The sequence below is a fragment of the Zingiber officinale genome, chromosome 1A, assembly GCF_018446385.1.
Source record: "Zingiber officinale cultivar Zhangliang chromosome 1A, Zo_v1.1, whole genome shotgun sequence".
Classification (NCBI taxonomy): Eukaryota; Viridiplantae; Streptophyta; class Magnoliopsida; order Zingiberales; family Zingiberaceae; genus Zingiber; species Zingiber officinale.
In genome coordinates, this window is record NC_055987.1 from 168,079,284 (window position 1) to 168,101,579 (window position 22,296).

Consider the following 22,296-nt stretch of genomic DNA (forward strand, 5'->3'; position numbering starts at 1 on the left):
GTGTTCCTTTGAGCATTATATCGGATAGAGACCCACGATTCATGTCTCGATTCTGGCAGAGTTTGCAGCAGACTTTAGGTACGCAGCTTTGTTTCAGTATGACATTCCATCCGCAGACAGATGGACAGTCAGAGTGGACCATTCAGACTTTGGAGGACTTGCTGAGGTCTTGCGTTATGGATTTCGGAGGCAGTTGGGAGGATCACCTGCCATTGGTGGAGTTCACCTACAACAACAGCTATCATTCGGCTATCCAGATGACACCATTTGAGGCGTTGTATGGTAGACCTTGTAGGACACCCATCCTCTAGGAGGAGGTTGGGGAGGCCCAGCTGCTAGGACCTCAAAGAGCTCAGCAAGAGGTAGAGTTGGTTCGTACTATCAGACGGAGGATGCCAGAGGCGCAGGACCGTCAGAAGAGTTATGCTGACCAAAGATGGAGATCCCTGGAGTTCTCTATTGGTGATCATTTATTTCTGAGAGTTTCACCCCCGAAAGGGGTGAAGGGATTTGGTCTCCGAGGTAAGCTAGCTCCACGTTATATTTGTAACAACCACCCTTCTTACTACTACTCTCTAAGGGCGACCGTTACCTAACTCCTACTCTACTTACTAGTGTCACTTATGCTATTATTAGCGACACTTAGATTTATCACGGTTCAGAGAAATTCCTACCGAAAAATTTCGGCAGAGTCTCCCCTGTACCGGTGACCAAATCTATAATACACAAGATATATACACAGCCACATGCGGCTGGATCACAATTTATTCACAACCACGCAGTAATGAATCATATCATAATCAAAAACTAATCTAGCAACATGAACTAAACTCAAGCTCCCAGAATAAGCTACAATGCACATCAAACTCAATCATAAACTCATAATTTCATAACAGAAATGAGGAAAATAAACTAGACATAAACTCTAAATAAATAAGTCTTGCTAGTCCCCTCTGGACCTCTCCATAGTTCAGTCACCACACACATCCATCATCACCACCACCCTGTCGCCTCCCTTCATATCTTAACTTTTCCTTTATCTGCAGTAGGAGGAAAGAAGACAAGATCTATAAGCGAAAACGCTTAGTAAGTACTAATCTATCTCACAAAACTCGAAATGCATAAATGATATGCATAAGTGCTGAAACTGAAATAATAAAGCTATCTGCATGTGCTCATGGTATACAGAAAATGAACAGAATACAAATCATACTCAGTATCAAGCAGGATAACAAGAAACTAACAATGTAAACTTAGAATCAAAGAAAACTAACCATTCTTATTTATTCTAAGCTTGGAACTTATTTCATTTCTTGTATCCTTGTGTTAGAAATTAATCTTTTAATTTCTATCTTTTACTTTCTTCTTCTTTCTTTCTTCCTTCTTACTTAACTTTTCTTTTCTTTGGTTTTCTTTTCTTGGGCCCAGGCCTAGTACCAACTCATGCGCGTTCCCTAATAGGTTGGGGTTGCGAGCCACCAATCCTAAAAGAGCTCGGTCTACCAGGGCCAAGACCTCGGAAATGGTCACCTGGATTTGTTTAACGACAAGCTCTTGGATGTCGGGTACTAGCCTCTTACTTTAATTTACTTGTTATCTCCTTTTAATTAGACCTTGGTCTTTTTCTTTACTCATACTTCTCATAATCCTTTATTAGAGCTTATTAGAATCCTTTAGATATATATCTAACAAGTATAGGATTACAACTAACCAAGCATGCTGTATAAAAATAACACAAAGGAAAACAAATCTGAACTCCCTAAGCCTGTTATAAAATAGAGCAAAGGAAAGCAAATCTGGACTTTCTAAACATGCTGTAAAATAGGGCAAAAATGCTACTTTAGGGATTCTAATCATGTTATAAAACATAGACAAAGAATACTACTTTAGGGTTTCTTAAGCATGCTGTAAAATAGACAAAGGATGCTACCTTTAGTGATCCTAATCATGCTGTAAAACAGAGCAATGGAATGCAAATCTGGACTTTCTAAACATGCTGTAAAATAGGGCAAAAATGCTACTTTAGGGATTCTAATCATGTTATAAAACATAGACAAAGAATACTACTTTAGGGTTTCTTAAGCATGCTGTAAAATAGACAAAGGATGCTACCTTTAGTGATCCTAATCATGCTGTAAAAACAAACAGACATAGAATGCTACTCAACTTCTTAAACATGCTGTAAAATAAATCTCTAATCAACTTTAACTATGTACAACATGACCTTAAAGTAAGGAAATTCATGTACAACATACAACTCAAAGCATTCAACAGCAAGCCAAGACAATGCATCCTTAAGTGAACTCATGGCAGCGACATGGGATAACTATAATGATCTGTTCGGTATGATCCTAAACAGGGCAGCAAGGAATCAACCGAAACTCCACTGTGCACGGCCAAAATCCCTAGCAATAATTAAGGATAGAATGCATATAATTCTACTTGGCACTAGAATCATACTACATGCTCAACTAACCTAAACGAAACCTTGATTTCCCTGTGAAGCTCACGGCAGAATACCCAAAAGCCAAAATCCATTGTTTCAGAAGAAACTCAGGAAAACAAGGAAACGAAAACCGAAAGATCGGAGCAACTCCTACCGCAGGTGAGTAGTACTTACCCTTGATTGCTTGGACTTACAACCGAGAAGGAGAAATTTAGGGTTTCGGATGGAGCTTGAAGATCTCGGTCCCTTCTCGTCCGTGCGTTCACCTTGCCGAGAGTTCTCTCGGATGTGTGCCGAACCCTCGGAGGAAGAAGCTCGTCGGCCGCCGGAGTTAAGCCCTAAGCCGGCTTTCCTCGTTTCCACCGCGAGAGGGGAAGAATCACGCCGCCGCTGTCGCGAGAGAGGAGGAGAGGGATCGAGAGGTTAGGGTTCGGGAGAAGGAAATAACCCATCTTATAATACTTAGGGCATTTCTGTTATTAACTACAACTTATATACATCTCGCTTCGTACTTGGTTAACAAAACGAGCATAGCTCAGTTGGTTGGGCCGTGTCCGGTTGGGTCGGTCCGACCCGAGGTCGTGGGTTCGAACTTCGGTTTTGACAAATTTTTTCTTTTTGTAAACATACTAAACGACTTCCAAAAATTACGTAAAAATATTCTAAAAATTTCTAAAAATCTCTAGAATATTTTAAAAGCATTTCCAAATATTTTTATGGACTTTTAGAACTTGAAATAGGGAAAATTGGGTTGTTACAATATTAGGCCGTTCCAGATCTTAGAGAGGATTGGAGCAGTAGCTTACCATCTGGCGCTACCACCATCTCTAGCTGGCATTCACGATATATTTCATGTATCTATGCTGAGGAGATATGTATCTAACCCAACACATGTTTTGTCAGATATATCAGTTCCCATTCAGCCTGACGTTACTTACGAGGAGGTTCCGGTACAGATTCTGGACCACAGAGAGCGTTAGCTGCGGAACAAAACTGTCCAACTGGTCAAAGTCGGGTGGCAGTATCATTCTGACGAGGAGGCTACTTGGGAGCTGGAGGATACGATCCGAGCTCGATATCCCCATCTTTTTACTTGAGGTATATGGGTTAGAGTTCCTTTCAGCATTTATACTGTTTGGTTATATTCTAGTGTTTGCTATTGGTTATAGCGAAATTTAGGGACCGAATTTTTATTAGTAGGGGAGAATGTAAGTGTTGGTTAGTCCTAGGAAGATCGTACCGATTCCACTGTACAAAAAATTTGTACAAGTGTCAAACCTTTTCTAAATAACCTAATGTGTTCTTTAGAAGTTAAATTAGGAATCGCAAATGGAACTTAACATTATTGATTCCAAATTTAACTTATCTGTTCTTAATGGTTTAGACTTGGATCGCAAGTGGAACTTAACACTATTGATCCAAATCAACCTATGTTATAAATTCAATTAAATATTAATTTCCAAAATTGGCTTCCAGAACTGCATGACGAGGCACATGGCCTTCTTGGGTATGGGAGCATCCACCACCGCCTAGACAAAGCCTTTTAAGGAAAGCTAATATTTAATTTCCTTATATAACTCTAGGTTTAACCAAAAAGAATAATCAAATCACAAATCCGAAAAACAAAAAGAAAACACAAACTCGAATAATAAATTCGAAAAACTAGAATCTCTTATGTTTGGAATTCATACAAAGAAAAATAACTAGCATGATGCGGAAGAAAATTACTAGTTATACCTTCTCTTTGTATGCTAATGACCTCAAGATCTTCTGCCGTATTCCTCGCCTCGCCTTGGATGTCGTGTGGGCGACGAACCTCCATGATGAAGACCACCCAAAGAGCTTCTCCTTCTTTTCTATGTTTCGGCCACCACCACCACCAAGGAGCAAAAGAGAGTAAAGGGAAAAGAGAGGGAGAGAGGGCCGACCACAAGAGGATCACCAACAAGAGAATAAGAATTGTTCTCACATGAGGCCTCCTCTCCCCTTCTTTTATATTACTTGCCCAAGGCAAATAAGGAAAGACGTTTTATAAAAATTAAAATCTTCCTCTTATTTTTCCTTTTCCCCTGTTATTTTTCCTTTTCTTTCCTCTTGATTGATTCAATCACCAATCATTGATTGGTTTAATTGATTGAATCTTTTAAAGGATGATTGGCCAGCCCCTTGCTTGGGCACCAAGAAAGGGTGGCCAACCACAATTAAAAGGAAAGAAATAATCCTTGTAAAAATTTTATAAGCAAAGAAAAATACTCTTATAAAATTTTACAAGCTCTCTTTTAATTTCCTAAAGTGAATATTAAAAAAGAAAAATTTTAAAAATTAAAACCATGCTTTAAAATTTTAAAAATTCTCTTCTAAAAATTTCTTTTTTTAACATGGTTACAAAAATAGAAAATTTTCAAATTTAAAACTTCTCTTCCTTTTTCCTTAAAACCATGAGAATGGCTAAAAAAGGAAATTTTTAAAATTTTTAAACTTTCTTTTAAACCATGCGGCCTAATTCAAATAAGGAAAGTTTTTAAATTTAAAATCCCTCTTTTAAAACTTGTAGATATCTACAAAGAGAAGATTTTAAAAATTCAAAATACCCCCTCATCTTTGAATTATTGTGGTCGGCCCCTTTACAAAGTTTGTGGCCGGCCCTTGGCTTGGTCACCAAGCCTTGGGTCGACCTCTTTCCCAGACACCAAGATGGACTTTTATTAGGATGGACTTGAGACTTTAATGAGGCTATGACAGGGACCTAGAGGAGAAATTAGTTTTGGCCTTCCGATGAGCTTGAGTATCCCGTGTTCGCCCTGAACACACAACTCAAGTTCATCAATAATAACTCATGCCACTAGAGAGTTATTATTGCACTACCGCACCATTCCCAAATTACATTATGGGCTCCTTCATATTATGAGTGTATTAGTCTCCCTCTGTTTAAGATATCGAATGCCCATTAATTTAATTGAGTTACTGACAACTCACTTTAATTAATGTCTTAGTCCAAGTGTAGTACCACTCAACCTTATCATCATGTCGGACTAAGTCCACCTGCAGGGTTTAACATGACAATCCTTATGAGCTCCTCTTAGGGACATTCTCAACCTAGATAACTAGGACACAGTTTCCCTCTATAATCAACACCACACACTATAAGTTATATCATTTGCCAACTTATCAGTCCTATTGATTTATCGAGCTAAATCTCACCCTTTGATAAGTTAAAGAAATAAATACTAAATATATATGTTTGTTATTATATTAGGATTAAGAACACACAGTTCCATAATAACTAAGGTCTAGTTCATTTATTAAGTCAGTATAAAAACACTTACCTAAAATGGTCCTACTCAATACACTTAGAGTATACTAGCGTAATTTATTAGTCAAGATAAACTAATACCTAATTACACTATGACTATTCTAATGGTTTGTTCCTTTCCATCTTAGTCGTGAGCAACTGTTTATAATTTATAAAGAACTAATAACATGATCTTCTGTATGTGACACCACACATCATGTTATCTACAATATAAATTAATTGAACAACTACACTTAACAAATAAATGTAGACATTTGACCAATGTGATTCTTTTATTTCTAAAATGAATGTTTACCAAAAGCTAGGATTTTAGTATACACTTTAACAATCTCCCACTTATACTAAAAGACTAAGCTACTATATCTGCTGCCATACATCTGATTCTCAACCCTTCAACATGCCCATCAAAAGCTCTTGCCTTAAGGGCCTTAGTTAAAGGATCTCTCAGGCTATCATCTGATGCAATCTAGGCGGCAACAACTTGTCCTCATTATACGATGTCTCGTATGGGGTGGTACTTGCGCTCTATTATGTTTACTTGTCTTATGGACTTATGGTTTCTTCGAGTTTGCTACTGCACCACTATTATTACAAAAATTGTAATAATTTTTTGGACAAACCAGAAATCATATCTAAGTCCATCATGAAGTTTCTGAGCCATATAACTTCTATGACTGCCTCAGAGGCTGCCACATACTCAGCTTCTATGGTGGAGTCCGGAAAAGCACATATGCTTAACACTCTTCCATAGTTATGGCTTCACCTCCTAAAGTAAACACAAAATCCTGAGGTTGACTTACTATTGTCCTTATCTGATTAGAAGTCAAAATTCGTGTAACCCACAGGGATCAAATTATCTGCCTTGTAAACTAGCATATAATATCTAGTCCCTCTAGGGTACTTTAATATATGCTTTACGACAGTCTAGTGTCCTGGTCCTGAGTTACTTCGATATCTGCTAACTATGCCCTGGGCAAAACAGATATCCAATCTCGTACACAGTATTACATACATTAGGCTTCCGATAGCTGAAGCATAAGGAACTGCCTTCATGTCCTTTATCTCCTTTGATATCTTCGGAGACATTTCTTTAGATAAAGCTACTCCATGCCTAAAAGGTAGAAAACATTTCTTGGAGTCTTGAATGCTAAAACGAGCAAGGATTGTATCGATATATGAAGCTTGGGATAAGCAAAATATTCTTTTCTTGCGATCCCTTATTACTTTGATCCCAAGAATATATTCATTCTCCCAAGTCCTTCATATCGAATTGTTTAGACAACCATACCCTTACTTCTGACAACACTTTGATATTATTTCCAACTACTAAAAATGTTATCTACGTATAGTACAAGAAATACTACCACGTTTCCATCACACTTCTTGTATACACAAGACTCATCCGGTTATTAAATAAATCCATAGGTCTAGATTACTTTATTAAACCGGATGTTCCAAGACCTTGATGCTTTGCTTCAGTCCATAGACTGATTGAGCTTGCACACAAGATGCTCTTTGCCCTTTGCAATGAACCCTTCTGGTTGCTTTATATGGATATTTTCTTCAAGATTTCCATTAAGGAAAGCTATCTTGACATCCACTTGTTAAATCTCATAGTTCATATGAGTAACAATAGATAAAAGAATTCGGACAGACTTAAGCATGGCTACCGGTGAGAAAGTTTCCTTTTTCAACAAGCCTTGCTTTGAAAGTTTCCACCTTCCCATCTATCCCTCTTTTCCTATTGTAGACCCAATGGCTTTTACACCATCTGGTGGCTCTACAAGCTCCCAGAATTTATTAGAATACATATATTCTAATTCTGTATTCATTTCTCAAAGATGCTGCATCTTTATCTTGGAGCGCTTCGTCATATGCCCAGAAATTAAATTCATGTTCACCAAGGATCAAGTTCAAAGACTCTTCCAAGACATGAATATTTCAGGTTGCCTAACAACCCTCCCACTATGACGAGCAACTTTCTGTAATTGTGTATCATCTGTGATACGTGTTGTAGTTTTTTGTGATATTTCATCTTGTACAGTTGGTACTAGATTAAACGTGTCCTTTATTATTTCCTTAAGAACAAATTTACTTATGGACTTATGGTTTATTACATAGTCCTCTTCTAAAAATCGGGCATTGGTGCTAATAATGACCTTCTGATTTTTAGGACTATAAACCTCCTTTCGTTTCTCTAGGATAACCTACAAACAAGTGAACTCCTGTCCAACTTATCAGTGTCTCTCATGTGCTAGACCACCCAAATCCGAATATGCTTCAGACTAGGCTTACGCCCATTCTGTAATTCTATGGGAGTAGAGAGTTCTGACTTAGAAGGTACAATGTTCACTTCCGTTTCCAGTGTATATCCTCAAAATGAATTTTGGTAATTCTGAATAACTCATCATTGATCTAACTATTTCCATAAGAGTCCTATACATTCGTTCTACTACACCATTCTGTTGGGGCGTATCAAGTGCAGTTAGTTGGGATTGAATCCTGACTTCTGATAAATGACTCCTAAACTCTCCCAAGAGGTACTTGCCACTACGATCTCAGCGTAGTGTCTTGATACTTTTACCTTGACGTTACTCCATATCAGCCTAATACTCTCTGAACTTATCAAAGCACTTAGACTTGTGGCACATCAAGTAAATGTACCCGTATTTTGAATAGTTGTCTATAAAATAGACAAAATATTCGAAACCGCCTCTTTCTTGGATAGTCATAGATCCATACAAATCAGAATGAACCAATTCCAACACATCTTTGGCTCTATACCCCTTAGACTTAAAAGCTTCTAGGTTATTCTTCCTTCCAAGTAAGACTCGCAGGTTGGAAAGGTTTCCACTACCAATGAACTCAAAAGTTCATTGGCTATTATCTATTGAATCCTACTTAAGTTAATATAACCTAGCCTTAGATGCCAAAGATATGATTGGTTCATTTTCGAAGGTTGTCTTCTCTTATTAGAGTTAGAAGATATGTTATTAATTTCCATTTGTTGCATCGTGGGAGTTATTGGATTTTTAAATTGCCAACCAACGTACCAGAACAGATAACTTCCCTCTTTTTTTTATAACAACTTTGTTATTAAAAGAGGCAGAATATCAAGTTCTTTGAATAGTTTAGAAACTGAAACCTAGTCCTTTCTAAACTTGGTATGTAAAGACAATTTCTCAAAATCCATGTTTTATTCCTATCGGAGGATAAACATCTCCCACTGCAACAACTGCTACTTTTGCAGCAGTGCCCATGGTGATTTCTCTTCATATAGTTGTCGAATTTCCTGGAACCCCTGCAATGAATTGCAGACATGATCAGTGGCTCCCGTATTTACACACCAGGTATCGGTAGATAACACCACTAATCATGTTTCAACAACTAATGAATAAAATATACCTATATTGTTCTTGGTTCTGAAAAGACAGTCCATCTTAGAGTCCAAGTATTGTTTCCAATCATAACTGGGACTACTAAGTCTATTCTATAATATAACAATTAGAGGATTGACAAACATCCTAAGAATCACAAAACTATTTGGTCAAGACCAACTCCTTAAAATCCCCGTGAATTTTGTATGCCACGATAGTGTGGACGTATACAAAATCAAAGAGGAGATTTTATCCATTAATTTTATTATCTCGTCAATCTTTCTTTATGATGAATAAAATTAATAGTTGGTCTATCTTTGGTCAAATATTTGGTCAAAACTTTGAATTTAAAATAACATTGATTTCTCAAATAATATTATTTAAATTCACCAACACCTCAAACACCGGGAATTATACATGCCACGATAGTGTGGACGTATGTAAATTCATACATTTGTAAGAGGAGGGTTTTACCCATTAATTATCTTGTCAATAAATCTTTATGACAAATAAAATTACCTCAAATACCGTGAATTTTGTATGCCACGATAGTGTGGACGTATACAAAATCAAACATTTGTAAGAGGGGTTTTCCCATTAATTTTATTTTCTTGTCAACTTGACAAATAAAATTACCTCATACACCGTGAATTTTGTATGCCATGATAGTATGGACATATACAAAATCTTAACATTTGTAAGAGGGGGTTTTAATTTTATTATCTTGTCAACTTATCTTTATGACAACTTAATAGTTGGTTTTCTTTGGTCACATAAATAATAGCAGTGACTCCGATAGGGAGGATACTATTAGATGTGCTTAAGTGTATACCATTACTTGACACTTAGTCTATCAAATAAGATTATGCCCCTTCCGATGGGGAAGATCACACGCTCTTAGTTAATTTCCTATAGTCATCCAAATGGAAGTTTGATCTAGTGATCCGCAAATAAACTCATCTGATATTTAGGAAGGCACTCAGAGCCAACGCGCAAGTTTGTTTGCATCACTTACAAACCAGTAATGGAGATTGTGGAATTTATTTATAAATCTCTCTCCCACTTAGTTATTTAAGGTGAGAAATTTTAACTTATACTAGCATACATCACATGCACACACACACATCACAGTAAATAAAAGCAATAAACATGGAAATTAATTTTTCAACTATTATGACATTTTCCATTACTGTTCTCCGTGTGCTCCAACCCTAGCTGCTGCCATCTTTAGGCACCGCCATCGGGTCCAGTCGTCGCATCTATCTTGCTTCTTATTCCACTGCGCCTCTGGTCCTCTAATAACACCACGCCTCGCAAGGATACGATCCACGACAAAAATAGAATTTTACATATATCGATCCTATATTCCACAAAGGAATATACATGTATTCTAGATCAAACAAAAAAGTAAAATTCTAAAATTAATACAGCTCCTGCTGTATTTGATACATCCAATCATGCACCCACAAAAATAATGCCCTTAACATGTCCAAGGGTCCAATCACACACAATATCTATATGTCATAATAGTTGGAGTCTACAACCACAAAGTTAGCACATCCTACTATTATCCTGCCTAAATTATGTATGACATGTGCATAATCTATTTGAAAACCAAAACACACAGAGGCAAACCCTAGCTCTGATATCAATTGTTGGTTAGTCCTAGGAAGATCGTACTGGTTTCACTGTACAAAAATTTTGTACAAGTGTCGAACCTTTCCTAAATAACCTATTGTGTTCTTTAGAAGTTAAATTAGGAATCACAAACAGAACTTAACATTATTGATTCCAAATTTAACTTATCTGTTCTTAATGGTTTAGACTTAGATCGCAAGCGGAACTTAACACTATTGATCCAAATCAACCTATGTTATAAATTCAATTAAATATTAATTTTCAAAATTGACTTCCAGGACTACATGGTGAGGCACATGGCCTTCTTGGGTATGGGAGCATCCACCACCTCCTAGACAAAGCCTTTTAAGGAAAGCTAATATTTAATTTCCTTATATAATCTAGTTTTAACCAAAAAGAACAATCGAATCACAAATCCAAAAAATAAAAAGAAAACAGAAACTCGAATAACAAATTTAAAAAACTAAAATCTAATGCCTCTTGTGTTTGGAATTCATACAAAGAAAAATAACTAGCATGATGCGGAAGAAAATTACTAGTTATACCTTCTCTTTGTATGCTAATGACCTCAAGATCTTCTGCCGTATTCCTCACCTCGCCTTGGACGTCGTGTGAGCGACGAACCTCCAAGATGAACACCACCCAAAGAGCTTCTCCTTCTTCTCTATGTTCTGGCCACCACCACCACCAAGGAGCAAAAGAGAGCAAAGGGAAAAGAGAGGGAGAGAGGGCCGACCACAAGAGGATCACCAACAAGAGAATAAGAATTGTTCTCACATGAGGCCTCCTCTCCCCTTCTTTTATATTATTTGCCCAAGGCAAATAAGGAAAGACTTTTTACAAAAATTAAAATCTTTCTCTTGTTTTTCTTTTCCCCTTTTATTTTTCCTTTTCTTTCCTCTTGATTGATTCAATCACCAATCATTGATTGGTTTAATTGATTGAATCTTTTAAAGGATGATTAGCTGTCCCCTTGCTTGGGCACCAAGCAAGGGTGGTCGGCCACAATTAAAAGGAAAGAAATAATCCTTGTAAAAATTTTATAACCAAAGGAAAATACTCTTATAAAATTTTACAAGCTCTCTTTTAATTTCCTAAAGTGAATGTTAAAAAAGGAAAGTTTTAAAAATTAAAACCATGTTTTAAAATTTAAAAACTTATCTTCTAAAAATTTCCTTTTTTAACATGGTTACAAAAATAGAAAATTTTCAAATTTAAAACTTCTCTTCCTTTTTCCTTAAAACCATGAGGATGGTTAAAAAAGGAAAGTTTTAAAATTTTTAAACTTTCTTTTAAACCATGCAGCCTAATTCAAATAAGGAAAGTTTTTAAATTTAAAATCTCTCTTTTAAAACTTGTAGATATCTACAAAGAAAATATTTTAAAAATTCAAAACACCCCCTCATCTTTGAATTATTGTGGCCGGCCCCCTTAAGAGAAGATGGTGGCCGGCCCTTGGCTTGGTCACCAAGCCTTGGGCCGACCTCTTTCCTGGACACTAAGATGGACTTTTATTAGGATGGACTTGAGACTTTAATGAGGCTATGACAGGGACCTAGAGGAGAAATTGGTTTTGGCCTTCCGATGAGCTTGAGTATCCCGTGTTCGCCTCGAACACACAACTCAAGTTCATCAAAAATAACTCATGCCACTAGAGAGTTATTATTGCACTACCACACCAATCCCAAATTACATTATGGGCTCCTTCATATTATGAGTGTATTAGTCTCCCTCTGTTTAAGATATCGAATGCCCATTAATTTAATTGAGTTACTGACAACTCACTTTAATTAATGTCTTAGTTCAAGAGTAGTACCACTCAACCTTATCGTCATGTCGGACTAAGTCCACCTGCAGGGTTTAACATGACAATCCTTATGAGCTCCTCTTGGGGATATTTTCAACCTAGATAACTAGGACACAGTTTCCCTCTATAATCAACAACACATGCTATAAGTAATATCATTTCCCAAGTTATCGGACCTATTGATTTATCGAGCTAAATCTCACCCTTTGATAAGTTAAAGAAATAAATACTAAATATATATGCTTGTTATTATATTAGGATTAACAGCACACACTTTCATAATAACTAAGGTCTAGTTCTTTAATTAAGTCAGTATAGAAAGAACTTACCTAAAATGGTCCTACTCAATACACTTAGAGTGTACTAGTGTAATTTATTAGTCAAGATAAACTAATACCTAATTACACTATGACTATTCCAATGGTTTGTTCCTTTCCATCTTAGTCGTGAGCAACTGTTTATAATTTATAAAGAACTGATAACATAATCTTCTGTGTGTGACACCACACACCATGTTATCTACAATATAAATTAATTGAACAACTACACTTAACAAATAAATGTAGACATTTGACTAATATGATTCTTTTATTTCTAAAATGAATATTTGCAAAAAACTAGGCTTTTAATATACACTCTAACAGTAAGATATCAAAAAATTTAAATAAATAGGGTTATTTGAGAAATAGCCTTATAAAATTTTTCCAGAATTTTTAGAAATTTTCTAGGAATTTTTTGGAGCTCGTACAACGAGTTTTGAGGGGACGAATCGATGGGTTCGGATAAAGCATGTTTAGGATACCCCGTTTATGTGAGGAAATATTTATTATATACATTCCTTTTTCTTTTTATTCTCTCCCCCAAATCGTCGTTTCCCTCAAACCACCCGACGTCGAACACCTTCTTCCCCCTTCCTCTTCTTCTTCTCGCTGTCCTCTCACGGATGAATTGACGCCGGCGAGAATGGAGCTTCGACCTCCAGCGATCTTCCTCTGGCGGCATCGACCCTTAAGCTCAGATCCAACCGAAGCCCTTCTCATTCTCGCTCCAATCTCTCTGTTCTCTAACGGGGGCAATCCGACGCACCGACGCCAATAGAGGGCGACTGTTTCCCGACGATCTCATCCTCTTCGTGTCGCCTGAGGACCGTTGCCCGATTCTTGAGGTTGCTGACGTTATCCAAGCTTTTTCTGGTGGAGCGATCGCTTCCTCGGCCAGTTCTTGTGCACGAGCGACGACGGCTAGGTGGCTAGGGCACGGTGGAGGGCTTGGTTTTGGTTGTCTCTGACCGATTGCCCCTTCATTTCATCCTTCTTGAGCTATTCACAGAACGATCTGTGTCTCCTCAAGTTGGATCGGATTGGGCAATACCTTCTGGAGACAACTGATTGAGGTAAGGAACAAGGAATTGATACATGATGTTGATGAATTAGGTATTGTTTGATTTGTGATATCCTCATCTTAATTTGACACTGGGGAAGAGTTCCAGTAGGGCTTGTTGTGGTGTTCTGGTCTAGCAGATCACCTTGTTTTCCAGTAGCTTGATTTAGGTATGTGTAGGAGTAATTGGTACATGTTCTAGATGAATCAGGTTAAGTGTGATTGATTAGTTGAATGTAGGTAATTGATCTTGGTTGTAGATCATATTGAATTTGGAAGATTTCATGATTAGTATGGTTGGAACATGTGGTAGATCATGTGTAGGGTTGATTTGAGGTTGTACTTAGTCGTGATGTGATTAGGGTTTTGTCCTAACTTAGTATTAGGGATTTTATTTAGCTATTCTTTTGGATTTAGCTAAATAAAATATATATATTGTTTGACGCAGGACTCTGATTCAAGACGGGTGTCTCAACTTTGGATTGCTTGATTGTACCTTCTATTTGAGGCGGGTACCCTTTGACTTATCTCTCGATAGTGTCTTATGATTTGTGTAGTATATATATATAATTACTAATGGTTGGTAGATTTATCACTTCCCTGGTTATAGTTTATTCGATACCTGTTACATGCTTCTACTGTTAGCTGTTATACATTAGACTTGTATGCTCTTATCTTCTGTCATGCGTATCTATGTTCATAGAGATAGATTTATTTAGTGCTTATGTATACTGGATTAATTGCTAGACATATTGGATATGTGATCTTGGATTTATGTTGCTTATTTTCATTGTTATATATGTGTTTATCTTTCTGGCATGTATATATGGATGAGGATATGTTCAGGTATGACATACTGTAGCATCATGCACCATCCTGCATGATTGCATGCTGGGCGATTAACGACTCCATTATTGTTGAGCTCGTCGGTCGGCTACATGAGCCTGCACACAACGTGACCACTGCATGGGTAGTGGCACAACACCCAGGGTCTGTATGGCAGTTGTTCTGTAGTGCTCCGTTGGTCCGCTCATGGGTAGTGTGACTGCAGCATGGTAGCAGGCAGGGATCCCTCCCCGTCATCGCATACTGGGAGATGAGAGCATTGCGCTCCCTTACTATGTTTGAGGTAGGAGGATAGGTGTACTCCGACAGCATCCCGTCCACTCGGTCACTATTCAGGAGTAGTGATGGCAGAGTGCACGGTTGTCATAACCCTACCCACTCGATCTCACCATCGCGTGTGAGATGGCTAACTGACGTTAAGGGTGACCATGTCATATTGCATCATATGCAAAGATTGCATTTATTGTGATTGTTACATATTGGATGATGCATTTTGGTGACTGCTTATGATTGACATGCATACAGGATATATGCTTATTTGCTCTGACTATTTTTATCTGTGTATGTTCACAGTCATATGGTCAAGTCTCGCAGGTGAGTACAGTTTATTTCAGTTATGCATTTCTTATTATTCTTGCTGTAGATTGTATTACATGTTTATTGTTAGTTACTACAGTTTATTCAGCTATGCATACCTGTTATATTGTTAGGAGACTGTACTATAGGTTATTGTTGGTAGTTATATGTTACTGTACATATCTATTGGTTATCTGCTGAGTTCTTTGGACTCACATCATTACATTACTATTTTTCAGGTTGAGGCCGTCGGGAGATTCCAGTCACTAGCCCCTTTATCGCGACGATTTTCGGTTGTAGACTTTGGTATTTGTTTCTATGTCGATATATACCTGTGATGTGGGTTCTTGTACTTTGGACTTAGTGTTGAACATTTGGGTTTGCTACTCTTGTTTTCCGCTGCGGATATTTCATTACTTCGTGGATTTCATTTCCTTCGTTGTAGTGGAGTAAGATTTACATATATCTGTAATGATTTTTATATCGTCTTTTCTTTTAGTTATATTTGTTGTCAGCCGGAGGCTGCATTATAAACTGCGTGGATTGATTATAAATTACATGGATTGGTTTATTTCTGTATTGTATTGTTCCGACCGTGTGGGTCGAGGTATGGATATATGTATCTCAGGATTCATATTGTCGCCCGTGCAGGGGAGATGCTGTCGAAATTTTATTGGCAGAGACTACCTGGGGCGTGATAGTTCCAATGCCTTCTCGAGACAACCTTATAAAGGGCATGGAAGGTGCCTTCCATAGCCATGGAAGGTGGTTCTAATGAGGCAAATTTGATCCCGAATAGCTCGACACTTATCCGCTGCGCCGTCAAAAATTTATCCTGTGGAAGCGCCTTCCATAGCCATAGAATGCGCCTTCTATGAACAGTAAGAAGGCGGCTTCACTGCTTGAAGGCGCCTTCGGACACTGTGTATCCGAAGGTAACTTTTCTCCTTTTGTTCTGCAAACAACATTAGTCCAAATAGCCTGCAAAACAAGTATTAGGACAAATAATAATTTTATAATAAAGACTAGTAATTAGTTTCTGTCCTTCCAAGACTAGGAACTAGTCAAGGTCTCAGCTTAGGGATCCCAAATGGACTTAAACTGGTCCGACACCTACTGCCCCTTCAATCGGGATGCGTTCTCACTTGGTCACTCTCCTAAAGTGACTTACCTTAACTTACCATTTTGCTAGATATCCGGTCAGCCCGTCGACCTATCTGGACTTCGTACTGCACATTTAATCATGTGGTTAGATCACAACAGAACCTAACTTAACTTACTTGTCATTCATCAAAACTGAGTTAGACCGTTAGTGCAAAACTGCACCAACAATCTCCCCCTTTTGATGCAATGACAACCTAGGTTAAGTTAGGGAAAAAATGCAAAAATGGACAAATAATATGGTTTAAGTTATTCATATTTCGATTTGTTTCAGAGTTTGTTAACTTAATCAACTTAACCCTTTAACTCTCCCCCTTTGGCATTCATCAAAAAATATGAATAGATACTTAAGTAAAAAATGTGCTGAGGAAAGTAAAGAAAAATTAATAAAATAATTCTCGGGATTACTTGAGGGAGGCAAAAATGTTTAACCATAAAATCTTTTCAAAATGTAAAAAAAAATATTTTACAACATATGTTAAAATAGGTTCAAAGATAGTTTTGAAACCACTTAGCTTTTTAAAATGATAAAGAAAATAACTTATTAAATATCTCAAAGGTAAAAATTTAGTTTTGAAAAGAATCTTTTCAAAAAATTTTTTTAAAGTGTTTTCAAGGCATCCTGTAAAGTAAATTTTAAAAATTTTAAAAAAATTTAAAGACATCTTTCAAAACAAATTTTAAAATACTGTATATTAGTATTTTCACAAGGCTAATAAAGTTGAAAAATACTTTAAAATCTACTAACTTTAGAAACTTTAATATTTTTCAAAAATTTTGAAAATGCTAGGTTCTCCAAAATTTTTTTTAAAAGATTTAAAGTTAAAGTTCTCCAAAATAAAAGTTAGAATACTAAGTGCTGCAACATTTAAAATTGTTTTAAAGTATTTTGGAAAAATTGAAACTGTTTTCAAAACAATCTTTCAAAATATGTGATAATCTTTTTCAAAAATTATATTTTTGAAAAAAATAAAAAATGTTTTTAAAATTTATTGACTTATTAATCCTCTCCCTGAACCTGAGATTATTTCAAAATAATCTAGTCAACTATAAATTGTCTTTAACTGTCTAACCGTTAGTTACCAACTAACTATCAGAAGATAGCAGTGTGTACTTGGTTAGTCAGATTAAGCCCTTTATCTAGTTAGTATTTGACTAAACTGGATTATTTAACCCAATCACTTTAAGTTTGGTATTTAACGCCCAGACTTATGTTGATGCACTAATATAAACATCTTAAGTCCAGACAATTTGCCTATACATCTCACCCCTTTTTAAGTTTGGTAATCACAGACAAAGTAGCCCTAATGTATTGGTGAGATGCTCAAGTCCTAGATCTATAGGAACATGCTTTTTATGGATTTAATCTAGGCTAAGGCTAAAAATTGATTTTGAAGAATTCTAAAAATAAGAGAATTTAAAAAAAAATGAAGAAAAATTTTCCCTAGAATTTGTAAATAATATTGGTCATAGTTTATAAAACACATTCCTAATTTTAACAATCAGATTGAGAAAGGACTAACTGAAAATGTAAGTCAAGTCATATATAATGCAGAATAATGTATGTGACATGATCAGGTCTGATCATCATCAGCAGATGGTGGTGGGGGTTGCTCAAGAGTGCACAGAACCTGAAGAATCTAATCAAGTCTGGTGGTCATGTCCTCTTAGAGAGAAGTAAATCCAGTGGTCATCTCCCCCCCAGAGTGTGCTGAATCCATCCGAGACTGACTTCTGAAGCTGCGCGGAGGACTCCTCAAGTCAAGCGAGTCGATCCTCGATGGATAGAGAAGTCAAGGGATGGGTCAAGGTCGAGGGTTGGGTCGAAGTCGGAGGATACCCAAATATCTCCTCAGTTGCGAACTCTGGCCACTCCTCTCCCTTGGCTGGAGTAGGTGGAAAGTCATCCTCAGCCTCGACTGGTATGGCTGGCTGCGGCCCACCTCTCCAGGCTAGAACCCCCTAAGCAGTGATGTCTATGGCTAGTTGACGCTAACCAAACTCGGTATATGCACTAAGGGAGCTAAATATACCCTGGGTCATATCTACTCCTATGGTTGAAAATATGTAGGTCAAGATGTGACAATAGGGTTGTAACGACCACCCTTCTTACTACTACTACACTCTAAGGATGATCGTTACTTGACTACTAACTCTACTTAACCGGTATGATTAAAAATCACATAGAAACTCTACCAAAAAATTTCGGCAGAGTCTCCCCTGTACCGGTGACCCCAAACTGGGATACATAACATGTATACTCAGCCACAGGCGGCTGGAACATATAATTTCACAACCACGCAGTATAATAGCACAATAAAAATACGAAACTACTCTAGCAATGGCAAACAACCATATCACTCCAACAATAGGAGGTATCAAACTACAAATGCGGAAATAAACTCAATTTCAATATAACATTAAAAGAGAACTAAAAGAAAAGTCTTGACAATTTTGCCAGCTAATTCTGGATCTCTCCATAGTCCACACATCACACACCGTCACAGCACCTCCTTGTCGCCTTCTTCCTTATACTTTAGCTTTTTCCTTTATCTGCAGTAGGAGGAAAATAGTATCTATAAGCTAAAAGCTTAGTGAGCGCTATCCTACTCACAAAAACTCGATATGCATGTATATAAATAAAAACATGCTAAAACTGAATGCTAACATGTAAAGCTACTCATGCTCATAAATAGCCAAGAAATCAACTAACTGGAAAACTAACATGTATAGCTACTCATGCTCATGAATAGCAAAGAAATCATATCATGCTAACTGAAATACTAAACATGTATAGCTAATCATGCTCATAAATAGCAAAGGAACTAACTGAAATACTAAACATGTATAGCTAATCATGCTCATAAATAGCAAAGGAACTAACTGAAATACTAAACATGTACAACTAATCATGCTCATAAATAGCGAAGAAACTAACTAAAAAGCTAACATGTAAAGCTAATCATAGAACTATCATGTGTATCAATAAGAAACTGAATTGATACCTAAGCTAAACTAATTAATGCTAAACTGAGTCTAACTTTTATTCACATAACTAATTTGTGAAGTTTTGAAAACTATTTACATAATAGATTAAAATAATAATCATGCTGCTGATGGGCCTTGCTGTGCGCGCATCCCTAACTAAACCCGGGATTGCAAGTTCCGAGTCTAGTAGGGTTTACTAGGTTATCTAAACCTAGGGACGACTGTGGGAGCCCAACCCAATGGATATCTAATCCAGTACAGTGCCACTGCTGAAAATAAAATACTGATTTCATAGCTAATTTTCTTACCTTGCTTTAACTAGGTTGTCTGAACCTAGAACTAGGTTATCTGAACCTAGAGGCGACTGTGGGAGCCCACCCATTGGACCGTAGTCCCATATAAGCTGAAGCAAGACTAAATAAGTTATTTTAAATGCTTCTACTGCATTAACTGAGCTATTAAAATGTCTACTGTAGCATTATATTGAGCTAAGCATTTTATCAAGCACTTGGTGTGCACTAGAACACACCCTACGTACTAAATATCTGTATACAAAGCTTAACAAAAAATCTGCATATTAAGCTTATCAAAATCTGCATACTAAACTTATCTAAAATCTGCATGCTATAAAAATAGGACTGCTCATGTTATTCCAATAGCAAATAGGAAACTAGAACAACTTAAGCATGCTGTGATAATAAAACAAATTCAACTACTAGGCATGCAATAGAATCTAGAAAATAAAGGAATCGTTGCTGCATGGAATTAACAGAATATCATGCTTCATCAGGAAATACTAAACAGTAATGAAAACTAAAACTGCTTATGTTAAACTGATACTTTAAAATGGCAGGGCTGCTCATGCTACTAAATCAACAATAAGTACTAAATCTGAAATGCTACAAGGTGCTGTTCGTACTTGTAAAATGCTCAAGAAATAGATATTGAATTGCTAAAAAAAAAAAAGAATTAACTATGCATACTTTAAGCTTAAGCTGTTCATGTTCGTTGAGCATAGGGATCCAAGACTAAAAATGCTAAACATACTAAGGATCCAAATATGATTACCCATTTCATGCTTACTGGAAATAGCAAGGAACAAAACTAAAATCTGCATTTGCTTAAAAAGAAAACAAAACAATTCTGTTTGTTAAAGCAAGGAAGTCTAAAACTAGAAACTTGAACTCCAAGGAACATCTAACTAAAATGTTATTCATACCAACATAATAAGAGTCTATTCATGCTTGTTAAACTAACAAACTTCTAAAACCATCTACTCAAAATAAAGGGATGTTTAGTGCTTATTAATATGCAAGGAAACTAAATCCGCAAGGCTAATTTTAAGGCTGTTCATGCTTACTAAATGCTAGGTTGTTCATATTCTTTGAATAAGGAAGGTTCTACACATGCATGTTGTTAATAAGAACCTATTCAACACATAATTGCAATTGAACCTCCTTAACTAAACTTAATGGAATTCGGTTTCCATAGAGCAACCAAAATCTCTATAGCAAACTACTACAGTAAAGAAGGAGAATCAAAATCTCAAAACTGCTCTTAAGCCTCAACAAGTTTTAACAGAATACCTAGGTTTCACATGCACACAGATTTTAGGATTTACTTAGGGTAATAAAATCCTTTAAAGAAAACTTGCTACTATAGATGAAGACCACTTCATGCTCACAGCAGTAACCAAGAATCTAAGAATCGTATGCCTCAACAAAAAGGGTAAACATGACCTGGAATCAAAAGCTCCTTAAAACATGTTGTTCTAAGCTCTAAACACACTTCAACAGGTTAGCAACAAAGCAATCAAAAATCTTAAATCTATCCACTTCCCTTCAAGCTTCCAATTCCTAAAAACATGTTTCAGCCATCACTTCCCACATCTTGTGCCACGGCAAGAAAACAATAAAAGAATGCAAAGCTTCGGCAACAACATGAATGCCATAAAATACAATCCGAAAACACGGAATCAACTTAAAACTCGGAACAACTCCTACTGCAGGTGAGAAGCAACTCACCTTCGGTTCTTGGACTTACAACCGAGCAAGATAGCTTCTAGGGCTTTGGAGAAACTCACGATCTCGGCCTCTTCCTCGCGTCTTCGAGTTCTCCTTGTCGAGAGGATCGAGAGGGCGAAGAAATCTCTTGGAATCGAGCCTTGGTCGGCCGCCGGAGACGCCCTCAAGCTCGCTGCGTTTTTCGCCCGAGAGAAAACGCCGTCGCCGAGAGAAAGGGGAGGAAGAATTTAGGTTTTGTGATTAATCCCTAAGTTCTCCCTTTTAATACCCTAAAGTTTCTGTTAACTAGTACTACTTAAATATATTTTGTTCCTTTCTAAATTGACAAAGTCTGCTGGCGCAGTTGGTTCGTTGGAAAAGAAACATTCCCGAAGGTCTCGGGTTCGAATCCCTTAGCCGCGCACCCTTTTTTCCAATTTATTTTAAATATTCCAACTCATGCTTAAATATAATTGTTCTCCTATCTAGTTAACAAATCGAGCACAGCTCGGTTGGTCGGGCCGAGTTTTGCTCGGGCCAAGGAGCTCGGTTCGAAACCCAGCTTCTTCAACTTATTTTCCTTCTTATTATTCTCCATTACCATGTTCTACATCATATACATTTCATCTCATTTATTATTAACAAAACGTTTCCAGACCAGTTGGTTGGCTAAGTCCGGATTCGGGTCCGGGGTCTTGGATTCAAAACCCGGCTTCAACATTTTTTTGTCACAACTTCTTTCTTTTGGTAAAAATACCAAA

At 37.0% G+C, this 22,296-nt stretch overlaps 1 long non-coding RNA gene across 1 annotated transcript; it reads right to left on the bottom strand.

Moving 5' to 3' along the window:
* Positions 1–19,054: 19,054 nt before the first annotated feature.
* On the bottom strand, positions 19,055–21,942 carry LOC122012262. Its single transcript, XR_006120170.1, has 2 exons — positions 21,557–21,942; positions 19,055–19,097 (listed from the first exon to the last, which is right to left on the bottom strand). It is a non-coding gene; the product is annotated as an uncharacterized LOC122012262 (long non-coding RNA).
* Positions 21,943–22,296: the final 354 nt, after the last annotated feature.